This window comes from Pteropus medius, unplaced genomic scaffold, assembly GCF_902729225.1.
Source record: "Pteropus medius unplaced genomic scaffold, Ma_sr-lr_union100, whole genome shotgun sequence".
Classification (NCBI taxonomy): Eukaryota; Metazoa; Chordata; class Mammalia; order Chiroptera; family Pteropodidae; genus Pteropus; species Pteropus medius.
In genome coordinates, this window is record NW_024340849.1 from 31,587,146 (window position 1) to 31,594,366 (window position 7,221).

Genomic DNA, 7,221 nt, shown 5'->3' on the forward strand with positions numbered 1-7,221 from the left:
AAATATTTTCATATCAGATTGTCACCGTTGGAGCGATCAGAGTTCCAGTAACACACATCTCTAGGTACTTTTCACTACCGAAGAAATGAATTTCAATTCAGTGAACATGAAAAATATTTGTTTATTAAAAGCACATTATGAGCTAGAAGACAGGTCAAGCCTAAAACCAACTTGCCACATGGAAATGAGGTTACGTACGCCTAAGGAGGGAGTATGAGTTACAGCCAAGGAAGATGGAGAGCTGTTATGCCAGGGAAAGGAGAGATCTGTGTTATATTTGGGGGCCATAATAGGATGGTCTTAAAGACATTCCTAACTGACTGGCAAGTGAGGTCACCTTGATTGACACTTGGCTGCTATATAACTTTGCCTAGTGCGCAGGTGCTTACCCAGAATTCAACCTGTTATAATTAGATTCATGAACTTCCAGGCATAATCATGATATTATAATGATGGTATAATGAGGATGAAGTTATGGGCAGCATTTTCTGTGCATGTGTTTGTAGCTGGTTTAGGCCAGCAGCTTTTAAGGCCTTTGTGCCCTAGGATTTTGGGTAATTTATAACCCTAAAAGTGAGGTATTTCTGGGAAGTCTTTAAGGAAGGTCTTCAAGGGAAGTTTCTATGGTTACAAAGCTGGACTCCTATTCCTTTGCTCCCCCTGTTGCTCATGTCTGACTAGCTACCTAACAAGATCACAGTAAGTGTCGTTATCTCAAAATATTGTTTCTACTTATTGCTGCTTTGAATTATGACGGTTATTTGGCCCAAATGATAGACCTTGTCATTTAATATATTAATAAACACATGTATTACTATATCACGAACTTATTCTTTTTGCTAAATGTATTTCAATACAATTGGTATCCTTTGTAACCCTATGTATTTTATTTTGCACATTTAAAACTTTATTCTGATAAAGGATTCACCAGATTAACGAAAGGGTCCATAGCCCAAGAATGTTAGGGGTGAGAGCTGCCTTTTTCTATTGTACCCATCTTCCCTGGGTGGACATCACACTGAATTCTCATGAAGGAATAGGCAGTTTTTTATGACAGTTCCAGGAAGCAGCTCAAACCTTCAAGCCAGAGGCCCGTAAGCTGTTTTATCCATTAGGCGCCATAGAAACAGGGCCTAGAGCCAATGAGCTTGAACAATGCTGTCTACACAAATGCTTGAGACAAACCTAGCAGGGATGGGGTGGGGGGGATTTTCTCTAAACTAAAAATAAAACTACAGATATGTAATTAATAAATGTCTAATTAAATCTTGTACCAAATCTCATGTCAAACTCATCTGTCGTTCCATTGACTATTCATCAATATGCTTGCATTTGAAAAAAATTTACAGATCAGATTTTCTCACTTTGCAAAGAAATCTCAAGTAAACATGATTATATCAATAAAAATTAAGTGACTTATAGTCATATATTTTCAAACAGAATTATTACTTTATGATGGGAAAAAAACATATTTATATAATATGGAATGTCAGTACATTGAGAGTTAAAGATGAAATAAATTTTAGAAGGAAATTAGTCTATGGCCATGCCACCCTGAACAAGTCCGATCCCGTATGATCTCAGAAGTTAAGCAGGGTGGAGCCTGGTTAGTACCTGGATGGGAGACCACCTAGGAAGACCAGGTGCTGCTGTAGGCTGACAAGGTCCTTGCAATCTGTGAGGTCAACCAATGGTTGCCTCGCCTTAAAAAAAAAAGAAAAGACTGTTATTAAAAAAAAAAAATTACGAGGAAATTAAAAGCTTTTCCAAATAAGTGGGCGAGCTCAGGCCTTCAAAAGCGTCAAAGCTGCACTGGCCTGAAGTTGTAACTTGTCCTCATGGCTGCTTCCATGAGGAGCACAGTCTCAGAAGTTAGGTCCTGGGAAGACTCTCAACCGCAGCATCCTCTTCCCCTTCCTCACGGGCTTCCTGACATTCTCCTGCCGCCCTCCCTCCCCTGCCTCCGCACATCACCTTCTGAGAAAAGTAAAAGAGCCCCAGTCTTAATGTTCCTCCAGCGTTTTGGCTTCCTGGGAACTTAGCAGGGCTTTCCTCTGCCCAGCTCACTGAGCCTCTAACGGAGGGTGCCGTGTCCTGTGTGAGTCGGGATTCTCCTGGGTCATCTCTCTTGACTTTTCCTCTGACCCCACCCGAAAAGCTGCGTGTGTGGTTTCCTGAAAAAGCGCCAGATAAGCGCATCTTTGTCACCTTGAGTAGTGACAAGTTGCACTGAGGGGAGAAATTGTCTTATGGTTTCTTCCTCCAATTGGACTTCATTGATCATTCATCTGTGACAGGGTGAGAGGGGTTGATCTCTATAGGTGAAAAGGAGAAAGATAAATAAAGGTTTCAGACAGGTCTGTGCTTGTCTGTGCTCAGCACATGTACAAGAAATACACAATAAGCTGCCAATAAGAGTCAATTCTGAACAAAGGAACAGAAGCACAGGAGCAAGAAGAGGGCTTTTTTGTTTGTTTAATTGTGGACCTTTCCATTAGACTAAATATTTGCTTGGGACCTACAAGAGAAGAAAAAAACACTTGAAAAGTATTTGAAATTTGATAGATTTATTTGAAAGTACCAAGGAAGTCAAGAAAATTCAGAACTTTCGTGTACTTTGTTATATTTACACTAAACTCTAAAATTAGTGTAAACAAAAAATTGTCCCAAACCTGGACTTAGAAAGAACATCCTCCTGGGAAGAAATGAGCATTCCTGATAAAATTCATAAGCCATCTGCTGATGAAGTTCAAGGGGACTAAGATTTGTTTGAGGAATCTAGTTCCCTACCTACCCATTTGAATATCAGTTGCCTGTTTACCAAACTTATTTTATTTTTGTATTTGATCTCACAATGATTATAAAAATGTTCTCTTTTTCTATAAAATATCCCTAGTGAGAATAAATTTTTGAATTAGCCGCCTAAAGGCATCTTCCTTTGCACATAAAACTATCGTAAAACTTTGATATCTGCTTATGACCAAATTGTCTCATGACTAAAAAAAACCCTAAAGTTTTCTTTAACATTAATATTGTTTTTTATTTTAAAGTAGGAAGTGGGACATCATGATTGTTCCAGGGTTTAAGATTTCTAAGCCTGCTGGCTTCTGTACAGTTGAATTACTTTATAGAATATATTACTTGTATAGACTAATTCCATTAAAGATTGTAGGCAAGTGAATTTTGATTTAATCACATTTTCCACAGAATCTATTAAGGCACAATACTGCTAAAGTATAATTTTCAAAAAAAAAAATATGACTCTCATGCAAATACAAATGTATCCATGTCAAAGATTTTATTTAAGTTATTAATGAAGAACCCTACGATATAAGAACCATTTCAACAAGCATTTGAAGAACAGCCATACATCAGTGCAATCAGGAATGCTGAAATAAGCCCAGGGATACAAATGGAATAAGCAAGAGAAACTAAGAAAGCATGACCAGAGAGGCAAGAGATGAACCAAGAGAGTGTGGTAGCCTCCAAAGCAAGAGGCAAAAAGAAGGGGGTTGGGGGATGATCAACTGAGTCAGATGCTACAGACAGGTCAGATGGGAGCTGAGAGCTAATCGTTGTATTTAGCCAAATGGAGGTTTTGACCACCTTGTTAAGAACAATCTTGGCAGACTAAAAGCAATAAAAGCCATAGTGGAGTCAAACAAGAATGAAATAGAGAAGTTAGAGACAGTGAGTATAGACAACTCTTTGGAGATGTAAAAGAAAGAACAAAAATGGATCGTAACTAGTACACAGGTCCCCAACCCCCAGGCTGCAGACCAGTACTGGCGGCCTGTTAGGAACCGGGGACAAGCTAGCTGAAGCTTCTCTGTTTTCGCAGCCACTCTCTAGCACTAGTATCACCACCTCAGCTCCACCCCAGATCATCAGGCATTGGGTTCTCATAGGAGCACTGGTCCCTGGTACCAAAAAGCTTGGAGACTACAGAGCTGGTAGACAGAATGGGGTCAAGGGAGAGGTCTGGTTTTGGTTTTGTTTGAACTGAGAGAAAGAACATCAGACTATAGGCTGATAAGAATGATCCAGTAGGGAGGGAAAATTTTATGATGGACAGAGAGAGGGGACAATCGCTGAAACAATGTCCTTTACTAAGACGAGATCTAGTATACAAGTGGGGAGATTGCACTCTGAAAAAAAGTAATAGACCTAGTAGACCTAGTACATGAGGCAAGTAGGCAGAAGGAGGTGAGGAAGTTATGGAAGTTCTCTTATTTGTAATCTCCTATTTCTACATAAATGGGATAATCTATTGAGCAGAATAGATTTTGGGGGAGGGTTAAATAAGTTAATACATATAAATACATAAGTAGGTGTTAAATGTTTTTATTTGTTAGTCTGAGTAATCTAATCCGTTCTCATGGTTCCGATGACCTCCTATCCTTAAGCTTCAGATTCAAAATCCAACTCTTGCTGGACATCTCTCAAAATCGACAGACCTAGAACTCATTTTGTTCCTCTCGGAGCCACTCTTTCTCTTGAAAGCTTCTCACAGTTAATGTCTCCTTCTTCCACCTGGACACATCTAGCAGAATTCTGTACATTCACGTGATGCAGTGATTAACTTTTGGACTTCTTTTGGGGCAAGATGGATTTGTAACCAGTCTTTACTAAGTGCCTACTCTGTACAAGGTACTGGAAACATGAGAGTACAAAACAGCATGTTCGTCCTCATAAACTTTGCCTTCAAGCAGTCACTTTCACAACATCCCTATTTTTCCCGTTTGACAATCATGTTAGAGGAACTGGTGTTCAAATCACTAGAAAGACATGTGGACATGATGACAGTTTGGGTCAAAATTGAAGAGAGGATCCTGAGTTTCACCGACTCCTGGAAGGAACAGGTTTACTCAGAGAAGAAGAAGAGAAGTGGGCGTTCTCTTTCTCCTGTGTTGCTTTTTGCCACCTACACTATGCTGAATAACGTATGACCCTCTGTGATCCTCTACACTATGTTGAATTTTTGCTTTGCTGCTAAGTCTGCCCCTTCCTCTTCTTGGTCACTTTATCTCGGTTTCCCTTTAGTTCAGTTAAGCAAACATACGGAGTACCTACTGTATTCGAGGTGTGATTGAAAAGCAATGGTTCCCTGATTTATCAGTATATGTTACAGGGTTTTTTTGTTCGTTCTGTTTTGCTTTGCAGTGGAGAAATTAGAGTCACTTTATTTTCAGAGTGCTAAGCCAGGAGAACAGGAAGCTGTGTTGCTTAAAACCCAAACTCCTGTTACATTTTTATAACATATAAAATAGATGTATAAATATATATGTCACACACATATTTTATATATGTTTATTTTTATAAGCAGAGTAAAGTAGCACTTAATAAGAGGGTTAGGTTTGAAAGTAAATACATCAGGGGAAAACCAAATAAAAGTAAAATTATCTCCAGGAACTGCTTAAATAGTCTATAAAAGCACACTGTGAGAGGTTCAAAGGAAGTGAAGCTTACCTGAAGAAACTGCCAACTCATGCTTGAAACATCAGATTCACAGTGGGGCTTCCTGAGGGTGACACAAGTTAAGTGTGCATTTACGAGACTCTGCTGTGTACATGTGTGTACATGTCTTTTTTCCTAAGAGAAACAAAATTTTAAAGATGTAGACAGCAAGTACAACAAATCACGGTCTTTTTCTCCCTTTCCCCATACGAACTGCCTCTTTATTACCTGCTCTCTGTTCTCACTCTGGCCATAGACCGAGCAGTTAGGTCTTTTAATGATCTGTATGTAATAGGTCTAAGCTGCCACCTGGTGGCTGTTATGTGCATGTGTTTTAACCAGCCTTAATGTGTGGCTTGCTTAGCTACAGTTGTAATTTGATGCCATTTCTCATCTCTTCTCCATTTTCATCGCTCCCACTAACCTGGCATTTAGGAACAACATGTGGCTTATCTAACAGATAAAGAGTAGAAATATGTGCTATCCCCAAGAGCTGCCAGTTTTCCTGTCGTATTGAAAATGGATTACAATATTTTATATCCTTCAGGATAACAAATGTCCCAAGAGCTTAAAATCATGGCAGGGTTACAGGTTACTTTGGAGTTAGACATAATTATAATTTTCTCCCAAATTACCACATATTTTTATTTTACAACCTCAGTAGCCCACAAGCATTTATTGAGCACCTATTAGCCACTGCCTTGAGGAGCTCCTAGCATTGTAAGGAGACATACAGGACCACGAGACAATTGTTGTAATGTAATCTTCTTATATTAGGGATCGTCGTACATTGGGGGCCTGGAAAAGAGCATTGAGTCTCTCTGAAGGGGTCAGTGATGTCTTCAAGGATGGGAGGAGGTTAGACATTCCAAGCAGAGTGAAAAGCTGCTGTTTTGGTGGCAAAGCACACACTCCACCACTCTGAGACTTTATTCCCAGTTTCACCAGTCTGTGCAGCATTCCAGGATCTGGCTTTTAATAGACTTGTTTAAACATTTTTGGAGAACTTAAAAAAAAAAATCTTACACTGAACCACAGGGAGAACTTAAAAAAAAAATCTTACAATCATATGAGAACTTAAAAAAAAAAAAAAATCTTACACTGAACCATAGGGTATTACACTGCATTACCTAATGTTCGTTCTCTCTTTCCTTAATATAATTTTCCCATTTCAAAGTTATTTACTCTAAAGCAACACTTCTTCTTTACACAGCCCATCCATTCCTTGAAATTGGACTAGAAACTGGCTGAGACTGATGCCTCTAAGAAATCACTGAAAAATACACTTTTGGTACCTACTAAGGGAGACAAAAACAGAAAAGAGAAAAGCTCCTGCTTTCTCTTCTCTCAATGGAGATGCCCACAAATTAGCTCAGAGATAGACAACCCACAGACACCAAACCCTGAGAAGCTCCAGAAAATAATGAGGACACACACTGTAGCATCTGTATAGTCAAAAAATACTATCCCATAAAATAAAATATATGGTTTAGTGTCTATAAATGTCGAGTGATTAATAAATTATAAATCCATTTAGAGCTGTTACTGGATTAATAGTATTACGTCTTTCTTCAATCATAAAAATCAATGAGTAGTCTTGTGGGGAGAAACTTTTTGAAGTTCAAAAGGAGTTTGCAATGCTAGAAAAGACTGGAAGAACTGGTTTACTTATTTACCCCTGTTTTTGACTAGTTAATGCCTACTTCCTCAGATCAGGTTTCAGCTGGGGTCTTTTCTGTGACCTCTGACACAGTCAGATCCTGC

The 7,221-nt window shown here is 38.9% G+C and overlaps 1 protein-coding gene and 1 pseudogene across 1 annotated transcript in view; one reads left to right on the forward strand and one right to left on the reverse strand.

Annotated features, from left to right (window-relative positions):
- The window catches only part of MEP1B (meprin A subunit beta), a 44,008-nt gene extending 38,048 nt beyond the window's left edge, over window positions 1–5,960 (reverse strand). The window contains exons 1-2 of the mRNA XM_039843812.1: window positions 5,686–5,960; window positions 5,470–5,592 (exon numbers count right to left, since the gene is read on the reverse strand). The gene's annotated coding sequence lies outside the window, so the exon portion shown is untranslated. The remainder of the gene's footprint in view (window positions 1–5,469; window positions 5,593–5,685) is intronic.
- LOC120590193 (uncharacterized) lies at window positions 1,537–1,658 on the forward strand (annotated as a pseudogene).
- Window positions 5,961–7,221: the final 1,261 nt, after the last annotated feature.